Consider the following 27743-nt stretch of genomic DNA (forward strand, 5'->3'; position numbering starts at 1 on the left):
ATATACATAAATGATCAGGAGGAAGGTATAGGTGGTCTGATTCGCAAGTTTGCAGATTACACTAAGATTAGTGGAGTAGCAGATAGCGAAGGGGACTGTCAGAGAATACAGCAGAATATAGATAGATTGGAGAGTTGGGCGGAGAAATGGCAAATGGCAATCCAGGCAAATACGAGGTGATGCATTTTGGAAGATCCAATTCAAGAGTGAACTAAATGGTAAATGAAAAAGCCCTGGGGAAAATTGTTGTACAGAGAGATCTGGGTGCTCAGGTCCATTGTACCCTGAAGGTGGCTGCACAGGTTGATAGAGTGGTCAAGAAGGCATACGGCATGCTTTCCTTCATCGGAAGGGGTATTGAGTACAAGAATTGGCAGGTCATCTAACAGTTGTATAAGACTTTGGTTCAGCCGAATTTGGAATACTGTGTACAGTTCTGGTCGCCACATTACCAAAAGGATGTGGATGCTTTGGAGAAGGTGCAGAGGAGGTTCACCAGGATGTTGCCTGGTATGGAGGGCGCTAGCTGTGAAGTGAGGTTGAGTAGATTAGAATTATTTTCATTCGAAAGACGGAGGTTGAGGGGGAACCTCATTGAGGTCTACAAAATCACGAGAGGTATAGACAGGGTGGATAGCAAGAAGCTTTTTCCCAGAGTGGGGGACTCAATTACTAGGGGTCATGAGTTCAAGGTGAGAGGGGAAAAGTTTAAGGGAGATATGCGTGGAAAGTTTTTTTACGCAGAGGGTGGTGGGTGCCTGGACCACATTGCCGGCGGAGGTGGTAGAGGTGGGCATGATAGCGTAATTTAAGATGTATCTAGACAGACACATGAATGGGCAGGGAGCAGAGGGATACAGATCTTTAGAAAATAGGCGACAGTTTTAGATAGAGGGTCTGGATCAGTGCAGGCTTGGAGGGCCGAAGGTTCTGTTCCTGTGCTGTAATATTTCTTTGTTCTTTGTAAGTAGATCCTCAGGCTACTCCTCGCTTTTTCAAGGCCAGGACAGGGCCCTATGCAATAGAAGGAATGTAGAGGAGGAGTTGGAATGGCTGCAAATGCTCAGAATCATTGAGGCTATTCACTTTTCTCGTTGGATAGCTCCAGCCGTTCCGGTCTTTAAAAATGATGGTATGGAGTTTCACTTGGATCTGCTTCATCCAGATCTCAGAGCCAAAGTGAACATGAGACAAGAGAAGCAAAAGGAGGGACATGACTACCATGTCAAAGAGAGGTCATTCGGGGCAGCACGGTGGCACAGTGGTTAGCATTGCTGCCTATGGCGCTGAGGACCCGGGTTCGAATTCTGGCCCTGGGTCACTGTCCATGTGGAGTTTGCACATTCTCCCCGTGTCTGCGTGGGTTTCGTCCCCACAACCCAAAAGATGTGCAGGATAGGTGGATTGGCCACACTAAATTGCCCCTTAATTGGAAAAAAATAATTGGCTACTCTAAATTTAAAAAAAAAAGAGGTCATTCAAACAGGATGATCAGGTTTTCATTAGGAACTTTGATGGTAACGAGTTACCAGGAATAATTTTAAACCAAAGTGGTGCAGTATCTTGGATTGTGAGACTGCAACACAAAAGTGTTGTTCGCAGACACCAAGACCATAATCATTTACGTTATGACTCAGAGTCAGGAACTGTTACTAACAACATGGCAGAAGGTAATGCTGTTCTGGTTGTTCACCAGGATTTGGTTCTTGTGTTTCCAGGTTTACCAGTTGACTCTGCTGGGAACTGGAAGAGGAACGTTTAGCGACAGATTCTCAAACTACCTCTTCACCTCCAATTCTAGATTAATGTTACAAGATTCACCAGTGGCATTGGGTAGGTTGCGACACAACTGCAAAGCCAGACATACTTTCATACAGTTAAGACAATACTTGCATTGCATTTCTGTCCTGACTTGAAATTTAAGGGGCCAGAAGTGTTACAGAATGTTATTTTGTGTGCAGTGAGAGGGGTGGTGGCATAGTGGTATTGTTGCTGGACTAGTAATCCAGAGACCCATGGTAATGCTCTGGAGTCCTGGGTTCAAATCCCACCAGGGCAGATGGTGGAATTTTAATTCAATGAAATGTGGAATTAAAAGTCTAATGACCATGAAGCCATTGTCAATTGTGGTAAAAACCCATCTGGTTCACCAATGCCCTTTAGAGAAGGAAATCTGTTGTCCTTAACTGGTCTGGCCTCTGTGTGACTCCAGACCCACCAGCAATGTGGTTGGCTCTTAAATGTCCTCAAGGATGGGCAACACATGCTAGCACGTCCAGTAATGCCCACATCCCATGGACAATTTTTTAAAAAATGTTCTTATAAGCTTTTCTCCTATGTAGAGGGTCGGTTACCTCAGTTGGCTGGATGGCTGGTTCATGATGCAGAGCACTGCCAACAGCTCAATTCCCGTACTGTCTGAGGTTATTCATGAAGGTCCTGCCTTCTCAACCTTGCCCATTGCCTGAGGTGTGGTGATTTTCAGGTTAAATCGCCACAACTCAACTCTCTCTCAAAGGCGAGAGCAGCCTATGGTCCTCTAGAGCTGTGGTGACAATTACGTTTCTCATCTGTAATTATTTCACAGGCATCTGCTGAGGGTTCCGAGAAGGTGCGGGCTTTGGGTGGGCTGCAAGAGGTGACCTGTAAGTAAGACCTATTTTACTACTGCTTCTGTTTTCATTGTTATTATTGTTACTACTGTTCTGCTGAGTTACTGTTATTGTTAAACTGTGTTATTTATTTATATATGAAGTTCCTTATTTAAAACAACACATTTGACTACTTACTTTGTGATCTCAAGTTACCACATGATCCTAACTGGATGACCTGATTAATATTTTTCTTTCTCATCCTACCCATTCTTCTGTCCTCTTTTCCTTCCCCTGCTTTCCTCTTCACTCTCTCTTCCCCTTTTCACTTGTGAATGCCCTTCCCCATTCTCACCCCTCCTTTCCTTCCACCTGTCCCTTTCTCTCCTTCTTCCCTCCTGTTTGTCTATATTTTTCAGTCTCATCCTTCACTCAGATATATTTTTTTCACCATCACTCTGTCTCACATCCCTTTGGCTCAGCACACCTCCTCTCTTTTCCTTACTCACTATTTCCTCTGAATTTTCTCATTCTCCTTCTTTGTCCTACCTCTTCCTTCCCTCTCTCGTTTTCTCTCTCTCTCATTCTTCCTTCCTATCCCTCGTGTTCTGTACAGTACCACCCGTGCCTTGATCTTAAGGAACACATGACCCGAGTAGAGAGGGCAGTCTTGGAATGGATGAAAATGTGTGTAGAGACAAGCATGGAGACAGCTCCTAGCTTAAACCTGATACTGTATTGATGTGTATAATCATGGGTAGTTAAGAAACACTTAACGATACAAGAATTGGAGGTGGCATGGTGGTGCAGTGGTTAGCACTGCTGCCTCACAGCGTTGAGGACCCGGATTCGATCCTGGCCCCGGGAGTTGGCACATTCTCCCTGTGTCTACGTGGGTCTCACCCCCACAACCCAAAGATATGCAGAGTCGGTGGATTGGCCACGCTAAATTGCCCCTTAATTGGAAAAAAAAGAATTGGGTACTCTAAATTTATTTTTAAAACTAGACAAGACTCTCAACATCTTTGTGAGATCTACTGAACCACACGCAACATATTACAACATCTTCCTTGCTTGTTTCTATGTTTCTCTCTCTCCCTTCATATCTGTCACTTTTCCTCTTCTACATTCCTTTCCTTTCTTGCCTTCTCACTCTAATCCTCTTCTATTACACTGGCCATTTAACACAGGTGGATTTAGAATGTATCTGCGGTAATCTAATGGCCAACATTCAAGCAACGAGGCTTGTGATAAACTATCCCTCTTCATCTTCATCGACCTGTCTGAAGTCTTTGAGATGGCTGGCCACACCATCCTCCTCCATCACCACTCCACTGTCGGTCAGCTCAGTGGGAGTGTATTTACCTGGTTCCATTCTGATCCATCCTGTTTTAGCTAGAGAATCACCTGCAATTGCTTCTCTTGCAGCTCTCGCACCGTTAGCTGAGCTGTACCCCAGGGATCAAACCTTGGCCCCTTCTATTTCTCACCCATATGCTGACAACATCCACCTCTACCTCATTATCATCTGACTCAATCAAATCCTCCACTGCCCCATAAGGATGTAACTGCTAGTCCGACATGTTAGTTGTATATTAATTGTGTTCAGTTGTATGAAGGTGGTCAGCATTAACTAGGCATTCATTTGTCTCAATGTGTAATGACAGACCAGTGGCTGTTGGGTTAGGAGGTATGTTCTTTTAATTTGTAACCCTGCAAATAAACTAAATATTCTGCAATGATTGGCTCAGTTCCAACCTTCACCAACATGCTTTCTGCTGTGTAGCACAACCTACAGCACTGGAAAAGCAGAAATGCCCTCCAACCAGATATTGGGACGACTTAAGCCACTGTCATCAGTCCCTGACACAAGCTTCATTCCTCCGCAATTCATCCATTCCTTCTCCCTGGAAATATAGGGATTTGGGAGCACTCAATATGGTTCTAGTCAGAAATGCTAGAAAGGATATAGAAGCATTGGAAAGGATAAAAAAAATGACAGAGATGAAACTTGAGGTCTGAGGTTGTACCCATCAGGAAAAGATGAACAAGCTTGGTCTCTTTTCTCTTAAAAAGGTAAAGACTGAGGGGTGACTATACAGAATCACAGTTACGTGAATGAATCATAGTTACAATGCAGATTGAGGACATTCGGCCCATCATATCAGCACCAACTCTCCAACAGAGCAATTCACTTAGTGCCATTCTCCAGCCTTCTCCCCATAACCCTCCACATTCCTTCTCTTCAAATAACAGTCTAAATTCCCTCTTGAACTTACCTCCACCACACTTACAGGCAATGTGTTCTTAGACCTTCACCACTCACTGCGTGAAAATGTTTCTTCTCATATTGCTTTTGCAAATTACCTTAAATCTGTGCCCTCTCATTCTTGATCATTTTGTGAATGGGAACAGTTTCCCTCTATTCTGCCCAGACCACTTGTGATATTCTATAGGTGTTTCAAGAATTCAATTTTCTCCAGGTGAGAGTTATTTTCTATAGGTGGTGTGTATATATTTATAGAATCTGGTTGAGAGTAATATACTTTCTATAGAAGATGATCAGATGAAATATATTTTCTATGTATTTCCTATTGGAGCTGTTCTAGAGAAAGATATTCTCTAAATCTGAATTACAATGTGGGAAGAACAGAGACCTGACTCAAGGAAGGCAGGACTGCATGTTCAATAATCCTGGATACAAGGCAGTCAGGAAAGATGGGAAAGGTTAAAAAATGGGAAGGGGTGGTGGTATTTGTTAGGAACAGCATTGCAGTGCGAGAGAGGGAGGTTGTCCCAGAGGGGTCAAATTGGCTCGAGCTAAGGAACAAAACAGGTACAATGATATTGCTCAATGTAGTCGATAGGCCCACAACTAGTGGGAAGGATGTAGAGGAACAAATCTGCAAGGAAATTACACAGAGGTGCAAAACGTAGAGAGTAGTTATATTGGAGGGAACTCTTAATTATCTTAATGTAGACTGGGTTAGAGGTAGTTTAAAAGGACAGAGAGGGACAAGGGTCCCTAGAGTGTGTTCAGGAAAGTTTTCTCCAGCAGAAAGGGGCACTCTTGGATTTGGGGCGGGATCGCCCGGGGCCGGCGTCAATCCCGCCCCCGCCGTGTCCCGAATTCTCCGCCCCCCCCCGAGATTCGGCGGAGGCGGGAATCACGCCGCGACGGTCGGCGGGCCCCCCGCGGCGATTCTCCGGCCCGCAATGGGCCGAAGTCCCCCTGCTGACAGGCCTCTCCCGCCGGCGGGTATCAAAACTCCTACCTGACCGGCGGGACTGACGGCGCGGACAGGCTCCGGGGTCCTGGGGGTGGGGTGATCTGACCCCAGGGGTCTGGCCCGTGATCGGGGCCCACCGATTGGCCGGCAGGCCTGTGCCGTGGGGGCACTCTTTTTCTTCCACCTCCGCTATGGCCTTCACCATGGCAGAGGGGGAAGAGACCCCTTCCCCTGCGCATGCGCCGGTATGACGTCAGCAGCCGCTGACGCTCTGGCGCATGCGTGGACTTACGCCGGCCGGTGACGTCCTTTCGGCCCCGGCTGGCATGGCTCCAAAGGCCGTTCACGCCTGCCGGCGGACGGCGCGGGCCTAGCCCATCAATGTGAGGGCTTGGCCCCTAAAGGTGCAGAGAATTCAGCGCCTTTTGGGGCGGCCCAACGCCGGGGTGGTTCACGCCACTCTGACATGCCGGGACCCCCGCCCCGCCGGGTAGTGGCGAATTCCGGCCCTGGTTCTTGGAAATGAGGTGGGCCAAGTAGATCAAGTGTCAGTGGGGAAATATTTAGGAGACAGTGATCATTGTATCAAAAGGTTCACGGGTGTCTATGAAAAAGGACAATGAACAATCCAGAGTAAGAATAATGAACTGGGGGAAAGCTAACTTAATTGCGGCAAGAACAAATCTGGGCCCAATAAATTGGAACCAAAGGTTAGCAGAAAAAACAGCAACTGAACAAAGGAGTACTTCAAAGAAGAGATAGTTTGGGCGTAGTCAAGATATATTCCCTCAAAAGGGAAAGATAGGGTAAATAAATCCAGAACTTCTTGGATGACAAAGAAGGTAGAAATTATATAAAGAAGACACAATATGTTTCTGACAGGTGTGAGGGAGAAAATACAATTGAGAACCAGGCTGAACCAGGTTCAGAGGAGATATGTAAAAGCAAATAAAAGAAGCGAAGAGGGAATATGAAGAGAGACATGTCAATTAACATAAAAGGGAGCCCCAAAGTATTTGATAGGCATATAAATATTAAAAGTGTGGTAAGAGGAGTAGGGACAATCAGGGACCAAAAAGGGGACTTATACATGGAAGCAGGGTGCATGGCTGAGGTATTAAATGAATACTTTGCATCTGTCTTTTCCGAGCAAGAACATGCTAGCCATGCCATGGCAAACGAGGAAGTAATTCAGACTAAGGTTTAAAATAGGCTTTCTGTACTTAAAGTTGACTAGGCACTGGGGCCAGATGAGATGCATCCAAGGATACAAAGGGAAGTGACAGTGGAATTGCAGAGGCGCCGGCCATAATTTTTCAATCTTCCTTAGAGTCAGGAGTGATGCCAGAGGACTGGAGAATTGCAAATATTACGGCCGCGATTCTCCCAAAGGGAGAACAGCTGACGCTGGAGTGAAACCCGCAGAGTTCCACTCCGGCGTCAGAGGCCGCTCCTCACCCCTATTCTCCCCCCGGGGGGCTAGGAGCAGTAGCGCATGAATCTCGGGCGCCGGGCCTTGACGCTTGCGTCAAAGCGGCATGCTGAGAATGACGCGGCCGGCGGCGCCTAAGTGACATCAGCCGCGCATGCATAAGTTGGCCGGCGCCAACCCGCGCATGCGCAGTTGCCGTCTTCCCCTCCGCTGCCCCACAAGACATGCCGGCTTGATCTTGCGGGGCGGCGGAGGGAAAAGAATGCGTCTTTTAGAGACACCGGCCCGACGATCGGTGGGCACCAATCGCGGGCCAGACATCTCATGAGCACGCCCGTGGTGCTCGATCCTCCCTCCGCCCCCCACAGGCCCCAGACACAGCGGTCGCGCGCTGTTCACGCCAGCAGCGGCCAGGTGTAGTTGGCGCTGGCATGAACCGGTCGGGTTCGGCAGGCCGCTCGGCCCATCCGGGCCGGAGAATCGCCGGTCGCCGTGAGAAACGGGGAGCTCCGATTCTCCAAGCGGTCTGTCGAAAAATGCGACACGCCATTTTGGGGGTTGGGAGAATCGCAGGGGTTGCCAGGGCGGCGTGTTGTGATTCACCCGGCCCTCCCGCGATTCTCCCCCCGGCGTGGGGTTCGGAGAATCGCGCCCTACAGCTTTGTTCAAAAAAGGGATAAGCCTTAGGATAAGCCCAACAATCACAGACCAATCAGTTTAACTTCTAGAAATATAATTCGGGGCAGAATTAATAGTCGCATGGTTCAATGTGGGTCAATGAAAGAAAGCCAGCATGGATTTCTTCGGGGGAAATTATGTTTAACTAACTGGCTGGAGTTTTTGAAGCGGTAACAGAGAAGGTTGATGAGAACAATGCTGTCGATGTGGTGTGCAAGGACTTCCAAAAGGCATTTGATACAGTGTCACATAATGTGGGTGGGATTCTCCCCTATCCGGCGTGACGGGGGGTCCCGGCGTAGGGGAATGGCGCCAACCACTCAGGGGTCGGGCTTCCCCAAAGGTGGGGAATTCTCCGCACCTTTGGGGGCTAGCCCCGCGCCGGAGCGGTTGGCACCAGAGGACTGGCGCAAAAATCCGGCGCCCCCGGCAGCGGGGCTGGCCGAAAGGATTTCTCTGGTCGGCGCATGTGCCGGCGGTGACGTCAGCAGCCAGCTGCCGTCACCACCGGCGCATGCGGGATGTGGGTTTCTCTTCCACTTCCGCCATGGCGGTGGCTGTGGCGGCCGCGGGGGAGAAATAGTGCACACAGGGCACTGGCCCGGAGTCTGAGCAGGGGGCCCCAATCGCGGGCCAGGCCACCGTGGGGGCACCCCCCAGGGTCCGATCGCCCCGCAGGACCCCGGGGGCCCGGTCACGCCGGCAATCCCGCCGCCACCAGAGGTGGTTCAAACCTCAGCGGCGGGAAAGGCCTCCCAGCGGTGGGACTTCGGCCCATCCGGGCCGCAGAATCACCGCAGGGCCTCGCTGATCGGAGTGGCGAGAGTCCCGCCGCCGCCACTTCCCGGGTGGCGGAGAATCTCTGCCACGGCGGGGGCGGGATTTTAGGTGGCCCCAGGCGATTCTCCGACCCTGCTGGGGGTCGGAGAATTTCGCCCCAGACTTGTGAGAAAAGTTATAACTCATGGAATAAAAGGGACAGTAACAACATGCATACAGAATGGCGGAGTGACAGGAAACAGGGAGCAATGGTTAATGGATGTTTCCTGGGCCGGAGGAAAGTTTGTAGTGTAGTTCCCCAGGAGTCAGTACTGGGACCCTTGCTTTTCCTGCACATCCCTGTCACCGGACGTCCCCTGATATATATTAATGATCTAGACCTTGGTGTGCAATTTCAAAATGTTCAGACAATACAAAACTTGGAAGTGTTTAAACTGTGATGAGGGCAGTTTATAACTTCAAAAGGACACAGACAATTTAGTGAAGTGTGTGGATAGGTAGCAGATGAAGTTCAATGTGGAGAAGTGTGAGGTAGGAAGAACATGGAGAGAAAATATAAAATAAAGGATACAACTCTAAAGGGGGTGAAGGAGCAGAGGGATCTGTTGTATATGTGAATAAGTCTTCAAAAATTGGAAGACAGGTTAAGAAACTAATTAATAAAACACACAGTTTCCTGGGCTTTATTCATTGGGACATATAGTAAAAGAGCAAGAAGGTTACATTGAACTTATATAAGACACTAAACTCAGCCTCAGCTGGAATACTGCATCCAGTTCTGGCACCACACTTCGGGAAGGATGTGACATTGTTACAGAAAGTGCAGAAAAGATACATCAGAGTGGTCCCAGTGATGAGAAACATTGGGGAAGTTAGGACTCTTTCCCTTGGAGAAAATAAAGGCTGACAGGAGATTTGATAAAGGAACTGAAAAGCATGAAGAGCCTGAACACTGTAGATTGGGGGAGATTATTTGCATGCGTTAAATAATCGAGAACAAGAGGGTACAGATTTAAAATGATTGGCAAATATGCAAATATAACGAGAAAACGTTTTTTTCACACAGTGAGTGGTTCAAGCCCGGAACGTGTGGTGGAGGCAGATTCAATCGAGGAACTGAAGAGGGAATTCAATGATTATTTAAAAAGGAAAAATCTGCAGATGTTATGGAGAGAAGGCAGGAGATGGCACTGGGTGAGTTATTCATTCTGAGAGCCTGTGCAGATATTGAACATAGAACATAGAACAGTTCCGAGCAATGATCACCCTACTCAAACCCACGTATCCACCCTATACCCGTAACCCAACAACCCCCCCTTAACCTTACTTTTTTAGGACACTACGGGCAATTTAGCATGGCCAATCCACCTAACCCGCACATCTTTAGACCTTTAGACATGATGGGGAATGGCCTCCTACTGCACTGTAACAATTCTGTGATAAAGGAGATATTCTGACCGTCGAAAATGAAACTTCCAATTAATATTTTAGAATAAATCATTTTCCATATTTTGCTGTTTAACATAGGAATGAGTGTTGATATCCAGGTAGGAAACATGAATAAAATAAAGTACAACATAGAGCATATATAGTTTACAGACAAAGCTGAAGTGGTCATCACATCTACCAATAAAACAGGACCAAATTCATTTAAGCCGGCCACAGGCTCATAGGGGGCTGACACTAATGCCTCATCTGTGGAGGTTTGTCAAGCTGAAGCCATGGCTGGTCCTGAGCCTTTGACTGTGGACCACTCTTTCCTTGGAAGATTAAAACTAGAGAGCAAGAACAATCAGCGGAATTCTCCGTCAGCGGGATTCTCTGGTCCCCCGATGCACCCAAGCCCGCGGATTTCCTGACGGTGTGGGGTGGCCACAATAGAACATTCCTGCCTGGTGATTGTCGCACGATGCATTCATTGTCGCAGTGTCTGCATGGTCTTCCTCTTATGCTACCTCTTACGCTGCAGGAAAGGATGTCCCGAAGCGTGGTACATTGGCGAGACCATGCAGACACTGCGACAACGAATGAACGGGCATCATGCGACAATCACCAGGCAGGAATGTTCCCTTCCAGTCGGGGAACACTTCAGCAGCCAATGGCATTCAGCCTCTGATCTCCGGGTAAGCGTTCTCCAACGCGGTCTTCAGGACACGCGACAACACAGAATTGCCGAGCAAAAACTTATAGCTAAGTTCCGCACGCATGAGTGCGGCCTCGACCGGGATCTTGGATTCATGTCGCATTACATCCACCCCCCACCATCTGGCCTGGACTTGCAAAATCCTACCAACTGTTCTGGCTTGAGACAATTCACACCTCTTTAACCTGTGATTATCCCTCTCCCTGAATCTGTAATAATTTGATTACCTGCAAATGCTCACATTCCAAGCATTGTCCAGCATCTCTGACTTTGTCAATATAAATGTTTCTGGAACATACCTCTCCATCCACCTGAGGAAGGAGCTGCGCTCCAAAAGCTCGTGTTTGAAACAAACCTGTTGGACTTTAACCTGGTGTTGTAAGACTTCTTACTATAGATACATGACATCTCTTCATTGCATATCACTAAATTGTTCTCTTCTTACTCCTGAAATAATCTTGACTGGAAGAGGAAAGATTTGCATTTATATAGAGCTTTTCACCACCTCCAGACATTCCAAAGCATTTTTTAACAAACTAATGAAGTACGTTGGGAGTGTTATGATGTGGGAAAACATGTAACAAATGTTGCATGCAGCAAGCCAACAGGATCGTGACCAGATAATCTGTTCTAGTGATGTGGGGTGAGGGCTACAGTGTGGTCAGGGCATGTACTACACTGCCTCCAAATAATGCCATGAATTGGGGTCTTCATGTTTCTACCAAAAGACAGCGCCTCCAACCTTGCGGCACTCCCTCAGCAACGGACTGGAATGCACTTCCGGATTTCATGCTGATTCCCCGGAATTGTAAGTCCAATGGGTGCTGGCAGAAATCCACTTGAAGGCAAGTTAAAAATCTACAAATCAGATGGACACAGCAAGTGGCCTCACTATTTCTGAATGTTGGGAATGAGGTGGGGCTCCCAATCCTGGTCACTATGCCATTGGAAGGTATGGGTGTGTGGACATTGACTGGGGGCAGAAATGGGCTGCTGGAGATTGTGATCAGATCCTGTGGAACATCCCAGCGGAAACAGAGGGGAGAGAATTCTAACATTGGGAAAGAGCAATTGAATGGTTCGAGACACAACAGGCAAAGGAAAGCACATGGAAGGGAATATATTATTGCAGGGCACAGCACGCGTGTACTTCGTTGGCTATTCGAGTTTAGCGGATGTTCCGAGATCGTGAAACGCAAGTTTTCTTTTAAAATTTCCCCCAACATTTAGACCCTGGGCCCGACATGCAAATCCCGAGCCGAGGAGGCGCACCTTAAATCAGCACCACCTATGGATGGATGGATGCCAGTTAACCAATTACAAGAATAAGTGTGATTCAGTATACATTACCGGCGCCCTTCAAAACCACTGACAAACATGCAGAAGTAGTTAACTCTCCAAACTCTGCTAGCAAATCCACCGCAACCTGCAAACTGTTTCCATCCATTGATGTAAAAATTCTACCTGTTGCTATATAAAATGTTCTTTCACCTCATAGTTTTACTCTGCCAGTCTCTCTCTCCTGGAAGCATTCTCTGCACTTTTCATTTTGAACAGCTTCCTTGCTGTCCCTGTATATCCCTCCCCACTGCATTACAAAGCGTTTAACCGCTCGAAATGTGTGCAGGTTCTGTACCCCACGCCCATGCACCCAGTCTACCGATTTAAAGCAAGGTGTCTGTTCATTTGCTTACCGCCCCCTCAATGACTGCATCCCTCCAACTCTCCTCAAACTCAAATCAATTAAACTTGAAGATGTTTTTTGTTTTGCAGCTCTGACAATGTGTCAATCCTTTAAAAGCTATTTCAGGATTTCAGCCCGTTGAGCAGTCATGTTCCTCCCCACCCCTGCTCCCAATATATTCCTTCTTGTTGGCTGATGTAGCCGGCTCTAAGGGTGTCCTGCTGCCCACCTACCCATTCACCAGCGGCTGCCAGTCCTGTCGCGGCCACAGAGCGAGGTCGCCCGCTCCATTCGCCCGCAGAAAGCAACAACTCCTGCCGGAACGAAACTGAAAGTCCCTCGCCCCTGTCCGCCTTTACAAGAAGCTCACTCGCGGATCATTTATAGAAAATCACGTGGCTCCGAGCGGCAACATTTGAATAGCGGAGTTAGAGAGGGGAGCTGATTTCAAACAACAGTGAGGCACAAATCAACCCCCCCCCCCTCCCCCACGCCTCAATCATTGCAAACATCTCCACCCACAGACACACCCTGACACACTGGTTGGCACTGGATTGCCATTAGGACGGCCTAATGTCTATTGAGCGGGGCTCGGTTAGGTCAGTCGACTGGGCTGCAGAATGACACCAATGGCTTCAAGCAGGGCCGAGGTTATTCACGAGAGCCCTCCCTTCTCCAGCCTGCCCCTCAGACATTTACCGCTTTGTTTTGTTACATTTACCTGGTGAAGTCCTGATCATTTGCGTGGAATCAGGCCGGCAACTTTTTCAACCTTACAAGCCATTGAGTCCCACTGTTTGTCCAGAAGAACGTGTTTGGCGTTGTCACAAAGCGGGATAAATCTTCACGGTGGGAATCCTGGAGGGAAATAATCACACCACCATTCTTTATTTTTCATGACCCACACTGAACAATGTGTTTGCAAATATATTAACTGGCATAAATCTCATGCATTGCTTATTTTCTTGTTCTATTTAGTTTCCACTTCTTACAGACGGGGACAGTAAAATCCTGAAATTAATACAGAAAATGCTGGGAATACTCAGCCAGGCCGGGTATCTGTGCAGAGAGAGAGACAGGGTTACCCTTTCAGGGCTATAACTTTCCTTCAGGACTGACTTGTTAATATCCTGGTTAGATTACTGGACTAATATAATCACAGCTCAGGAAGGCTGTCTCTTCCCTATATACCTGTTCATTTTCCCCCTTCAAGTATTTATCTTCTCGAAGTTATTAGTGAATCTGTTTCCAAAATCCCTTCAGGAAGTATATTCTAGGTCAGAAGATCTTACCATGTATTTTATTCCCCCATGTTACCTCTGGTTCTTTTGCCAATGGCGTTAAATCCGTGTCCTTTGGTTACATTTTTGCAACTGGAAACATTCCCCCCTCCCCCTCATCCCTCTATTTACAATATCAAAACCCTTCCCAATTTTGATAACTGCATTAAATCTTCCCTCAGCCTCCTCTGCTCCAAGGTGAACAGGGCCATGTAACTGAAGCCCTCCATCACTTTTACCATTCTACCTCTGCATCTTCTCGAAAGCTTTAACACCCTTCCTTAAAGTGCACGGAATTGGCACAAGATTCCAACTAGATTTACTAGAATTTTCCTGCTTTTTTAAATATAAATTTCGAGTAGCCAATTCTTTTTTTTTCCAATTAAGGGGCAATTTAGCGTGGCCAATCCACCTACCCTGCACATCTTTTTGGGTTGCGGGGGTGAGACCCACGCAACACGGGGAGAATGTGCAAATTCCACACGGACCGTGACCTGGGGCCGGGATCAAACCCGGGTCCTCAGCACCGTGAGGCAGCAGTGCTAACCACTGTGCCATCGTGCCGCCCGTGAATGTTCCTGCTTTTGCACTCTAAGCATAAAAGAAAGGATTCAGGCGGCCATTTAACAGTCTTCGCTATTTGTCTGTTAGCTTTAAAGACGAAAGATCTCTGTATTCCTCCACCTCCTTTAAAACGGTACCACTTAGTTCTGATTACCACTCCTTGTGCTTCTTAATTAACTGAATCACTTCTGATCTTTGATTAATCTCTCTCTGCCACATGCCATTACATTTTACCAGTCTACCTCTGTCATCTTGGAGAATGTTAGTCTTCTTCACCCTTGAAACTGCCCTTTATACCCAAGTCCAGGTCATTTATATATATATATATGTATATACATATTTAAAAAGAGCACTGGTTCCCAGCGATACTCCTAGGGCCACCATTGCACACTTCCCTCCAGTGTGAATAATAGCCATTCACCACTATCCACGGCTTTCTATCCCTTAGCCAATTTCTTATCGATACAGCCGCTGCCCTTTTAATCCCATGGGCATCATTCCCTCTAAGATGCCCAATTGCATGGCTAGGCAGCAATTCAGAACTTACTGAGCTGGGATCAAGCAGGCTGCACACAACCAATACTCTCTTTATAGATGTGTGCAAAAGAAATCTTAAAGGGACCATGCACTGCAACAAAATGGTCACATAGCAAAAATGAATTAAAAGAAACATTACCTCAGGCTTCAATTTTGATAACATGTCTTTTATGTGCTACTTTACCAAACACTTTGTGAAAATTCATATACACATTAACAGCACTACTCTCATCAATCCTCTCCAAGAACTTCAAAGAACTCAGTCAAATTAATCAAATATTATTTTCCTTTAACAGGTTTTCATTGATTAATTCATATTTTTCTCGATGCTAATCATTTTGGCCTGGATTTGTGCCTCTGGTTCCCCCACCGCTGATTTGGACTGACTGGCCTGTACTTTCAGGCCTAACCACTCTTCCCTTTTGAGCAGAAATGTAACATTTTTAATCCTCCATTCATCTACTCCCCTTTTCTAAAAAGAATTGGAAGATGGGGCTGGATTCTCCATTTTTGGGACTATGTCCCCATGCCATTGTGAAAACTGTGGTCTTTTACGCCAGGAAAACTGGAGTCAAAAGGCCACAGATTTACCGTTTTGCTGGGGGCTAGCAGGCAGCTGTCGTAGAGCTCACAGCTCTAGCTACTTATAAGGCCCCCTGCACTTCTGGGTCAAAGGCTGCGCCTCCAGCAGTCTCCACGAGTACGCCGATTTTTGGGGGATGGAGAATTGCGAAACCGATCCCGATTTCGTGCTTGAAAACGGATTCTCCGCCCTTTCGCCGAACGCGATTTTGGTGTTGATGTCCCGAGCTTCCACAATTTCCACCCTTACATCCATCAGCAACCTATCCAGGCCACCTGACAGTTCTACCTTGATCTCTGCTCAGCACCTCCTCCATTTTCTATCCTTTCTAGTTTCTCTGCTGCCTCCCCCTGACTGTGAAATTGTATCTGTCTTTATTCACAATGCGGATGCTACCAAAACAATCTGTTAGTACCTTAGCCTCGTCCTCTACCTGCACAAGATCTGCCTTTTTGGTTTGTGTTCAACCACATTCTCCCTGAACCATCTTAATAATAATCTTTATTGTCACAAGTAGGCTTACATTAACGCTGCAATTAAGTTACTGTGAAAATCCCCTCGTCACCACATTCCGGTGCCTGTTTGGGTACACAGAGGGAGAATTCAGAGTGTCCAATTCACCTGACAGCACATCTTTCGGGACTTGTGGGAGAAAACCGGAGCACCAGAGGAAACCCACGCAGACACAGGGAGAACGTGCAGACTCCGCACAGACAGTGACCCAAGCCAGGAATCGAACCTGGGATGCTGGGGCTGTGACTATGTATGTATTTAAAATAGAAAAGCTTTTGGGTTCTCTTATATGTTACCCCTCATTCTATTCTCTTTACCTCTCTTATTTCCATTTTCACTTTTTTCTCTGTGCTTTCTGTAAACTGGTGTGAAATCTTATCAGTTCCCGGCATCTTGAGAGCCAATAGGGACCCCCTCCCCACCAACCCTGACAGGCTGGCCGGTATTTCACACTCAATTGTGTTGATTGGCGTCGGGCGGGATTTCCATCTGCCCTTGGATGCAACTGGACGCTTTGGAGCCCCTCCAGGCACAGTAGCCTGGCGAAGTACTGCAACACCATGCCTGAACCTAAGTCCCGGTACTGCACTTCAGGTAAGTACCAGAGGTCCCTGAGCAGGAAGGTAGAATACGATACCCAGAGACTCTCCTTAGTGAAGACTATTCAGAGGCAACAGAGGAGACTTGGCGATGGACCGGAGAACAGATGGAAGAGGCATGTGAGACTATCTTCCATAGACAAGAGCCCTGAGACGGCTGAGGCTCAGGGGATTGGACCCGCAACTTGATCCAGTTCATCGGCATGGGTAGTATTAGAATCTTGTGCATATTATAATTGGGAGAATTTGGGAGAATTACTCTTTTGTTGCATTTGTGAATAAATTTGGGTTCAATTGTGAACCTATGCTTGTCCTTCGATCAGCTCTCAAATAAGGGCACCTGGGTAAAACATTTTATTAATAAACTGATCGAAGTGTCTGCTAATTTACAGACAATATTTGGCATCCCGCTGGGTGGTCTTCCATAAGAAGTGAGTTACTTGCTCCGAATTTGAACCCATAAACGTTGCATTCACCAACATCCATCCTGATCTGGAATTAAGAGGGCAGTCACCCCACATGATGGTCAGGATTCAAGTGGGTGGATGGAATTACAGGTATCTGACCAGTAAATCTGGCCACAAACCAGGTGTCTGTGACACAAGGTGAACAGACGATATAGTGAGAATGAGGATAGTCAAGAGAGTTGGGTAAACTCTGTGGGAGGGAATTTAGTGAAAGCCGGACCTTTACCCCTGTCAATTCCCACACACGCATGACACACCCTAGGGAGGGAGAGATAATTAGAAATGGCAACCATGCTAAATGGGAGATACTCAAACAAGAAATGGGCCAAATGGGTGGAATGGGGTAATGCTCCGATATTGGATCTGGGATCCAAAGGGCAAAATTGTTGGGACCAAACCCATAAACAGTTGGGCAGATGGGTTTCCAAGTTGAATAACGTGATTGCAGTAGCTAGTTCAGTGGAGCAGCTCCACAAAAGAGAGGCAGAGTGTTTACAGTTTGTTAAAGGATTAGGTGACCCGAGGGAGTGGATAGAGAAGCTGAAGAGTGTTAGAGGCACGAGAGCAGAGGAACCAAGCCAATCTGCTGTATATGAGCCAGTTTCAGGCTCTATGCGAGAAGGCATATCAGAAAGAGCAGCGCACGATCCAGGATTGAAATACGGCGCAACGAATAGTAGAGGAACTAAAGGAGAAATGCAGCAATCTGCAGGTTGCAGTAAAGGTCCTGCACCAGGCAGGGAAAATAGATCCTGTGCAGACCATTCAGAGTGCCTGCGCGAGATCGAAAAATTAAAATCATAATTGTGTATATAAAAAAGGATAATGTGTGCTTTCACAACAATATCAGGGGATAGTGACCCAGAGACAAAAAAGGAAGCCTTTCGAATACACCCCAACCCTTCAAGCATCACTTGTCCCTCCCATGCCAGAGTCTGCAGATCACACTTCGGATTGTCAGCATCCAAGAACTAGCGTGGAAGTAAGGTATCCTCCATTCAAAAGGGCTGTCGAATAACCAGGGTGGCACGGTGGCACAGTGGTTAGCACTGCTGCCTCACGGCACCAGCGACCTGGGTTCGATTCCGGTCTTGGGTGACTGTCTGTGTGGAGTTTGTACATTCTTCCGGTGTCTCTGGTTTCCTCCCACAGTCCAAAGATGTGCTGGTTAGGTGGATTGGCCACGCTAAATTGCCCCTTTGTGTCCCTAGGGTGCTCTTTCAGAGGATGGGAGCAGAGGGGCAGAGTGGCCTCCTTCTGCACTGCAGCGATTCTGTGGTGCTATGAAGAAAGAGAGCTCATTCAATATTCGAATTTACACTTCCTGCTTCGGACAGCATGGCTCAGTAAAGGTTCTTTAAGCTGATAAATTGAAGTCAGACGGTTGGTCTGATCATCCCTGGTCCTAGCTTCGCTGTAGATAGAGAGCTGTTTTCAGATGGATTCCCAATCACCTCACATACAAGTTTGGTAACAACTGGACGATTCTGAAAAGGGCGGCAGTAAGTCTGGCCAGGGCGGTTGCCGCGTGCTGCCTTACTTACATCCCTGATTTAAAAACAATGAGCTGACCTCCAGATGGAGTCTCAGCTTTGAAAAAAAGTTAGAAAACCAACAAGGGACCAAAAAAGCATAAAAGCAAATGATGCATTGAAATCTTCTGGCGAAAACTGAAACTAACGTGTGACATTTTAAGACTTTTAAGACACTCGCCGATTCTAAAGGGGAATCGGTTCGAAAACTAATGTGAGGTAAATAATATTTGTTTTACATGCATTACGCACATTGCAGTAAACTGGGAATCTCCAACGACCCCGTTAACTGTTAACCCGCTTAAAGGGTCCAGGTAAATCCGTGGGACGAACCGAAATCCCGCCCAGGTTTCCCGGGGTTACAGACTTCTCAACACCAGCTGCGCTTGCCACGGTCTGGTGGTGAATTTGAGCCACTCTGTCAATAGTCCAGGTTACATACCTTCCCAGAGAAAGATTCCTGTGTCTGCCTACCTCCGGTGCTCCGTGTCAGTCTTTTGTTTTGACCATTTATGAAATGAAAATCGCTTATTGTCAGAAGTAGGCTTTAAATGAAGTTACCGTGAAAAGATTTCTCCCTCTAATTTGGCCATGTCAAAGGCACGTTCTAAATTCAGGGCAATCCCCGTGAGGTGAACACAATCACTTTCACTTTGGTCGAATTTGCTCTAGTTTCCGTTGTCTGTCTTTCACCGAGGTCACCTCGGCTTTTGAACCGTGGGTGACAGCCGTTATTTAGCCTTAAGCAAGTTTCAAGTCAGATGCACAGTTCGAATGAGCTTTTACAGATAGCTTTAAAGTTTTAAGAAACCAACTAACGTTCGGCCTCTGTCTCTAACTCTCTCTCCTTCTCTCCATTATCCACCCGCTCTATTGTCCCCACCCTCTGCCGAAATGCTGCCTCCAGTTTTAACTTGTTGCCCATGTCCGTTAAGGTACCCATTTAGAATGGTCGCTGTTATTTTCCATTGCGTAAGTAGGTGCTCTGTTCGGAGGTGTAACTTGTGTTAGATGGTTATTTTGTAACTTTAATCACTGTTCATTGTCACATTTAAATTAGAGGTTTTACACGCCCCCACATCCACACACGCGCGCGCGCTGATGCTCCACGTTGTATTTTAGAAGTTACATAGCTATCAAAAAAAAGGAAATATGACCGTTTTGAATGTAAGTGCTTCCAAATATAAATATGAACATTCCGCTGAGAGGTATTTCACTCTGTAAGCACCCCAGTGAGTTCCTACTGCAGGGCTGGGTGTGGTTCTCTTGGAGGTTAGACAAATCGCAGGGTCCTTAGTATAAATATTTTTGTTTGCTTTCAGAGACTGTAAAATGGTTTCAACATTTCTTTATAAATCGAAATACATGCTTATATATAAATATATACATCAATATTGAACATCACTCAGGAAGCCATAGAGCGTCATCAGCAGTGCGAACATAGTTTCTATCCCAATCCTCGTGTCACGCACATGGAATGAGTTAAAGTAAATAAATAAACTAACGTGGCGAACACCAAATGATGGAACTGATTAAAATGAGTGCGTGAGAGGGGGCAGCAGAAAGTGACAACGCAAGTCACAATATTGAACCAGTTCCATCATTACAAGAGTGACTGTCTGCACTTTGAAAATATATGACTGGCTGCACTGCAAAGCCCTTTGGTGAAGCCTTGAGCAGTGATGTAAATGCAAGTGTTTCTTTTTCTCTCAAGATTCGGAGTGTTCTTTTCCCCATGGGTCGGGACTTGAAATGAAATGAAAATGAAATGAAAATCGCTTACTGTCACAAGTAGGCTTCAAATGAAGTTATTGTGAAAAGCACCTAGTCGCCACTTACCAGTGCCTGTTTGGGGAGGCTGGTACAGGAACTTAGTTAGACTAATCTAGAAAACATCCCTTCTTGTCCGTCAATTATAAATATATTGAATGCATATATTTTACCACGGTCACCTGATGCCTCAATGGCATTTTTGGGGGTTTCTTTGTTGATGTCTCCTCCCCCCCCCCCCCCTCTCCTCACCTCCCCCCCCCCCCCAGGTTTTCCCTACAGTGAAATGCTCCCATTTTTGTTGCATGGATACTACAGAAATGTGAAGATGATTGGAGCGAGCTTAAGTGTCCGAAGCTGAAAAGGTTAATACGATCAATTATATTCTGAATATGTCAGTGGCCATTCATTTTCTCCAGGTAAAAATCTGAAATGTCCCCATGGAGACCTGCATTGAAATCTTGTCAAAGAGGCTTCTTCATACATCGTGGTGGCCCGGGAGGCAATGCAGGCCATTGAGTCCCCGGTAAGGGCCTGCAGGGCTTGGCGATGACATGTGGGCTGCCCCTGTGTGAGCTTTTTAAATTCAGTTTTACGGGATGTGGGCTTTGCGGACTGGACCAGCATTTATTGCCCATCCCTAACTGCCCTTGAAAAGATGGCGGCGAGCTGCCTTCTTGAACCGCTGCTTTTCATGTGAATTCAGCACCAGTGGGAGAAAAGCAGTACCTTCTTCAGTCCGTGTGGTGTTCAGACATCCAATGTGCTGTTCGGGAGGGAGTTCCAGGATGTTGCCCCAGCAACAGTGAAGGAACCGAAATATATTTCCAAGTCAGAGTGGTGGGTGACTTGGAGGGAACCTCCAGGTGGTGGAGTTCCCCGGTATCTGCTGCTCCTGTCCTTCTAGCTGGTAATGGTCATGGGTTTGAAAGGTGCTGCCTCAGGATCCTTAGGGAGTTCCTGCAGTTCATCTTGTAGCTGGTACACACAACTGCTATTGTGCATAGGTGGTGGAGGGATTAAATGTTTATTGAAGGGATGCCAATCAAGTGGGCTGCTTTATCCTGGATGGTGTCGAGCTTTCTGAGTGATGTTGGAGCTGCACTCTTCCAGGCAAGTGGAGAATATTCCATCACACTCCTAATTTGTGCCTTATAGATGGCGGACTGGCTTTGGGGGCTCAGGAGGTGAGTTACTGCAGAATTTCTATCCACTGACCTATTCTTGTAGCCACAACATTTATATACTATATATATATATGCTATATACCAGCTGGAGATGAAGGTGAATGAACCATGGGAAGCCTAAAGCAGGATTTTTTAAAAAAACGTTTACCAGTAATTTGTGAGTATTAAAAGGCCTCTGGAGTTTGGCCAGGGCGTCGGAAGTGTTCGAGGTGACGTTTAGTCTGAAGGGCGACAGAAGGTTTCAAAACCAGACAGGCTGAGGTCAATATGGTCCACGGCCCGATAAATCACAACGGAACCGTCCAAATGAATGGGGAATGGAACAAACACAATTAGACACATGAATGCGCTTTGCAGGGCATCCCTCATTGGGCAATCTTTCAGTTAGTACGAACAGCCCAGGGCATCAGCCACCTTTGGGGAATGTGTTCCTGTCCAAGCTCATGTGTTATATGGCGATGGGAACATTCAGAGCACAGCAACTGTTGACAAGACAAGAACTCAGTTTCAAACGTCATTGACCTGACATGGTCAGATTTCACCCAGATGCTGTCCGACCTGCGGAGTGTCTGAACTTCTCTTTGTGTCTGAATCGTCCAGCTGAGTATTATGTGGTCAGGACAGAGGCTTTTCAAATGACCCCAAGTGACCTGCTATACCTCTCTTGCAAGCGATGAAACTCATTCCTTTGAAAGCAAGGACTAGGCGCATTTGCACTGCTCCAACCTGCAGTGAATTCAGACTCGGTGGAAAGGACCACCCCTGAGTTGTACAAGAATGGAATATGTGAAATTGCCCCCTTCAACAACCAGGAACATTTAACACACATTTATGAATGAAGGGCCTCTACATAAACATTGCGTTTCCTAATAGTGAAAGGCCGGATAGATTTTGGGCATAGACACAGAGTGATCGCTAACTGGAGTACCAGTTCTTTACACGTGGAGATGTGATGGTCTGCTGATGCTTTAATGACAAGTAACTCGGCGTCAGAAAACACGCTTTGAGACAGAAAAACTCTTGAAACTCTCACTGACTTTTACAATTGCTTGTACTTATTTGGAATATAGCACAATCTATATCATCTACCTATGAAAAGCCAACGAGCAAAATCATTAAATCTGCTTCTCCCGCTGCTTGCATTTCATCCCCAATTTTCAGTTTTGATTTAATCTATTTTTGACTCTCTCTCACACATACACATTCTTCCTGTTTCCTTTCTAACCTGGTGTAGAATTTAAACACATATCAGAGTTATGTTCAAATCATTTATGTTTGATAATTATTGACGCCCTGGTACTCAATGATCAGTAAGGGCAGATACTGATACCTGTACCTGCCTCTGACCATGGAGCAGCCGAGTTAATCTTGGGGGGTGGGCGGTGAGATCGCAGGGACAGCCAGCCAGGCAGTTTAAAAGGAAAGTTCGGCCCTCAGTAAGTGTTTGTATTTCCTCTTCTCCCAATGTTGTCCACGCTGAATGTTCCTCTCCTGGGTGCAGCTTCAGCCGGAGCGGCGCCCACACCAACACGAGACACAGGTGAGCAGTTTCACCTCCAGGTCTCGGCATGTTTTCTGGGACAGGTCAGCAGCCTCCATCCCCACGCTGCTAATAGAGGAGGTCAGCAGGACCTGGTGGTCCGGTACCCCCTTTACTAGCGACTGTGTCCCTCTGATCGCTGACCCTGGGGGTCTGAGGGACTCGCCTGTAACCAACTGAGACGGGGGGGGGGGGGGGGGGGGCAACCCGAGGAGTTTATAGCCCCAAATATCCATTTGGCAGCATAATAATACAAATCAGTGCGTGTTTATTTCACCAATATGAGCCCCCCCCCCCCCCCCCTTCCCTGACCAGCAATAGAACACAGATTACAGCATCTCGCCTTGCCAGTAGGTGGCAACCCTCACCAATTACTGAGTGACCCCAGCCCTCTGTAAAACTGGCTATTGAGGCTGTGGTCAACAATCCTCAATGTCACGGGTCTGGAGGACGGCTCGACGTTCTCTGTGCATTCTCTCTCCCTGCAGTCAGCAGGAAGGAGGAGATTAAACGCTGGCACGCCCCTGGCACGGCTTCAGTAGCAAAGTGGCGGGCAACTTGGCAAGAACTCCCCGGGCAATGTTATTGTTCTGTTAACCGCCTCCCCCGCCCCCGGGGGATTCAGTGCCTTCTATTTAACCATCACTTTCTCCACCACTGCTTTTGTTGAGCTGCCTGTTTTGAGCCAGCTCGACACGTTCAGGAATACTCACTGCACACACCTGTCTCTCCACTTGTCCATCGCTCGTTACAGACACTGCAGGCAATCAGGCTTAGTATCCACTTCAACAATACTGCCGGTTAAACGGTGGAATCCGTCCCTTTCTGAGGGGCTGTTTTTCACCGTGTTAGTGACCTGACTGTGCTCGGTGGAGCAGGGCTGCAGGGGGCATGGCTCCCGAGTGAAAGTGAAAGTTAACATTTGTTGGTTAGCAGCTGTGGCGCAATACATGTACAGAGGCTGGCAGAGACTGAGGCATCAGCCAGCTCTCCAAGAGTGTGCCTGGTCTTCCTGATACTTTCCGTAGAACCATAGAATCCCTACCAGGCAGAAGAAGGTCATTCGGCCCATCGAGTCCGCACCAATTCTCTGAAAGAGCGCCCTACCACAGCTCACTCCCCCGCCCTATCCCGGTAGCCCCACCTTAACCTGCACATCTTTGGACACTAAGGGGCAATTTTACCCAAGTCAATTCTCATAACCTGCACACCTTTGGGAAGAAACCGGAGCACCCGGAAGAAACTGACGCAGACACCGGGAGAATGTGCAAGCTCCACACAGTCACCCGAAGCCAGGATCAAGCCCGGTCCCTGGTGCTGTGAGGCAGCCGTGCTAACCGCTGTGCTGCTTTCAAAAGAGCAGCTTGTGTACAAGGGAAGAGAGGAGGGTGGGATTTGGTACAAAATGTGTTTTTAAAATAAATTTAGAGTGCCCAATTCATTTTTCTAATTAAGGGGCAATTTAGCATGGCCAGTCTACCGACCCTGCACATCTTTGGGTTGTGGGGGCACAACCCACGCAAACACGGGGAGAACGTGCAAACTCCACACGGACAGTGACCCAGAGCCGGGATCGAACCTACGCACTGCGCCACCATGCTGCCCAGGTACCAAATGTTAACATTTATGAGGACTGTGACTCCGCTTTATCCTCAGATCATCAATCTGGTGATGGACCGGATGGGCGAGGGGCTGGGGGTGCATGAAAGGCTGGCCCTGGGTGATGGGCTGGGGATGGGTGACAGACTGGCAATGGGGGGTGGGCTGGGGTGGGTGATGGGCTGAGGATGGGTGGTGGGCTGGGGATGGGCGAGGGGTGGGTAATGGGCTGGTGGTGGGTGATGGGCTGGGGTTGGGTGCAAGATAGGGTTGGGTGATGATCTGGGGATGGGTGATGGGCTGGGGGTGGGTGATGGGCTGGGGTGGGTGATGGACTGGGGGTGGGTGATGGGCTGGGGGTGGGTGATCAGCTGGGGGTGGGTCATGAGCTGGGGGTGGGTGATGTGCTGGGGGCGGGTGATGGGCTGGGGGTGGGTGATGGGCTGTGGGTGGGTGATGGGCTGGGGGTGGGTCATGAGCTGGGGGTGGGTGATGGGCTGGGGGTAGGTGATGTGTAGGGGGTGGGTGATGGGCTGGGGGTGGGTGCTGGGCTGGGGGTGGGTGATGGTCTGGGGGTGGGTGCTGTGCTGGGATGGTGATGGGCTGTGGGTGGGTGATGGGCAGGGGTTGGGTGATGGGCTGGGGGTGGGTGTTGGGGTGGGTGATGGGCTGAGGGTGGGTGCTGGGCTGGGGATGGGTGATGGGCTGGGGATGGGTACTGGGCTGGGGTGGGTGATGGGCTGGGGGTGGGTGTTGGGTTGGGGGTGGGTGCTGGGCTGGGGATGGGTGATGGGCTGGGGATGGGTGATGGGCTGGGGTGGGTGATGTACTGGGGGTGGGTGATGGGCTGGGGGTGGGTGCAGGGCTGGGGGTGGGTGATGGGCTGGGGGTGGGCGTTGGGCTGGGGTGGGTGATGGGCTGAGGGTGGGTGATGGGTTGGGGTGGGTGATGTGCTGGGGGTGGGTGATGGGCTGGGGATGGGTGATGGGCTGGGGTGGGTGATGTGCTGGGGGTGGGTGATGGGCTGGGGATGGGTAATGGGCTGGGGGTGGGTGATGGGCTGGGGGTGAGTTCCTGGCTGGGGATGAGTGATGGGCTGGGGGTGGGTGATGGGCTGGGGGTGGGTGACGGGCTGGTGGGGTGATGAGCTCGGGGTGGGGACAGGCTGGGAATGGGTGAGTGGCTGGGGTTGTGATGTGCTGGGGGTGGGTGATGAGCTGGGAGTGGGTGATGGGCTGGGGGTGGGTGATGGGCTGGGGGTGGGTGATGAGCTGGGGTGGGTGATGGGCTGGGGGTGGGTCATGAGCTGGGGGTGGGTGATGTGCTGGGAGTGGGTGATGGGCTGGGGTGGGTGATGGGCTGGGGTGGGTGATGGGCTGGGGTGGGTGATGAGCTGGGGTGGGTGATGGGCTGGGCGTGGGTGATGGGCTGGGAGTGGGTGATGGGCTGGGGTGGGTGCAGGGCTGGGGGTGGGTGATGGGCTGTGGATGGGTGATGGGCTGGGGTGGGTGCAAGGCTTGGGATGAGTGACGGGCTGGGGGTGGGTGATGGGCTGAGGGTGGGTGATGGGCTGGGGGTGGGTGATGGGATGGGGATGGGTGATGGGCTGGGGGTGGGTGATGGGCTGGGGGTGGGTGATGGGATGGGGATGGGTGATGGGCTGGGGGTGGGTGATGGGATGGGGATGGGTGATGGGCTGGGGGTGGGTGCTGGGCTGGGGGTGGGTGATGGGCTGGGGGTGGGTGATGGGCTGGGGGTGAGTTCCTGGCTGGGGATGAGTGATGGGCTGGGGGTGGGTGATGGGCTGGGGATGGGTGATGGGCTGGGGGTGGGTGATGGGCTGGGGATGGGTGATGGGCTGGGGATGGGTGATGGGCTGGGGGTGGGTGATGGGATGGGGATGGGTGATGGGCTGGGGGTGGGTGCTGGGCTGGGGGTGGGTGATGGGCTGGGTGTGGGTGATGGGCTGGGGGTGAGTGATGGGCTGGGGGTGAGTTCCTACTGGGGATGAGTGATGGGCTGGGGATGGGTGATGGGCTGGGGGTGGGTGATGGGCTGGGGGTGGGTGATGGGCTGGGGATGGGTGATGGGCTGGGGTGGGTGATGGGCTGGGGGTGGGTGATGGGCTGGGGGTGGGTGATGGGCTGGGGGTGGGTGATGGGCTGGGGGTGGGTGATGGGCTGGGGGTGAATGATGGGCTGGGGGTGAGTTCCTGGCTGGAGATGAGTGATGGGCTGGGGGTGGGTGATGGGCTGGGCGATGGGCTGGGGGTGGGTGACAGGCTGGGGATGGGTGACGGGCTGGGGGTGGGTGACAGGCTGGGGGTGGGTGACGGGCTGGGGATGGGTGATGGGCTGGGGGTGGGTGACAGACTGGCAATGGGGGGTGGGCTGGGGTGGGTGACGGGCTGAGGATGGGTGGTGGGCTGGGGATGGGCGAGGGGTGGGTAATGGGCTGGCGGTGGGTGATGGGCTGGGGTTGGGTGCTGGATAGGGTTGGGTGATGATCTGGGGATGGGTGATGGGCTGGGGATGGGTGATGGGCTGGGGGTGGGTGATGGACTGTGGTGGGTGATGGGCTGGGGGTGGGTGATCAGCTGGTGGTGGGTCATGAGCTGGGGGTGGGTGATGTGCTGGGGGCGGGTGATGGGCTGGGGGTGGGTGATGGGCTGTGGGTGGGTGATGGGCTGGGGGTGGGTGCAGGGCTGGGGTGGGCGATGGGCTGGGGGTGGGTGATGGGCTGGGGTGGGTGATGTGCTGGGGGTGGGTGACGGGCTGGTGGGGTGACGGGCTGGGGGTGGGTGATGGGCAGGGAGTGGGTGATGGGCAGGGAGTGGGTGATGAGCTCGGGGTGGGGACAGGCTGGGTGTGGATGATTGCCTGGGAATGGGTGAGTGGCTGGGGTTGTGATGTGCTTGGGGTGGGTGCAGGGCTGGAGCTGGGTGATGGGCTGGGGGTGGGTGATGGGCTGGGGGTGAGTGATGAGCTGGGGGTGAATGATGGGCTGGGGATGGGTGATGGGCTGGGGATGGGTG

At 49.4% G+C, this 27743-nt stretch overlaps 1 protein-coding gene across 1 annotated transcript in view; it reads right to left on the reverse strand.

Annotated features, from left to right (window-relative positions):
- Positions 1-12877, reverse strand: part of nlrc5 (NLR family, CARD domain containing 5) — a 238677-nt gene extending 225800 nt beyond the window's left edge. Inside the window, exon 1 of the mRNA XM_038806870.1 lies at positions 12772-12877. The gene's annotated coding sequence lies outside the window, so the exon portion shown is untranslated. The remainder of the gene's footprint in view (positions 1-12771) is intronic.
- Between the last annotated feature and the right edge of the window lie 14866 nt (positions 12878-27743).

This window comes from Scyliorhinus canicula, chromosome 9, assembly GCF_902713615.1.
Source record: "Scyliorhinus canicula chromosome 9, sScyCan1.1, whole genome shotgun sequence".
NCBI classification, from domain to species: Eukaryota; Metazoa; Chordata; class Chondrichthyes; order Carcharhiniformes; family Scyliorhinidae; genus Scyliorhinus; species Scyliorhinus canicula.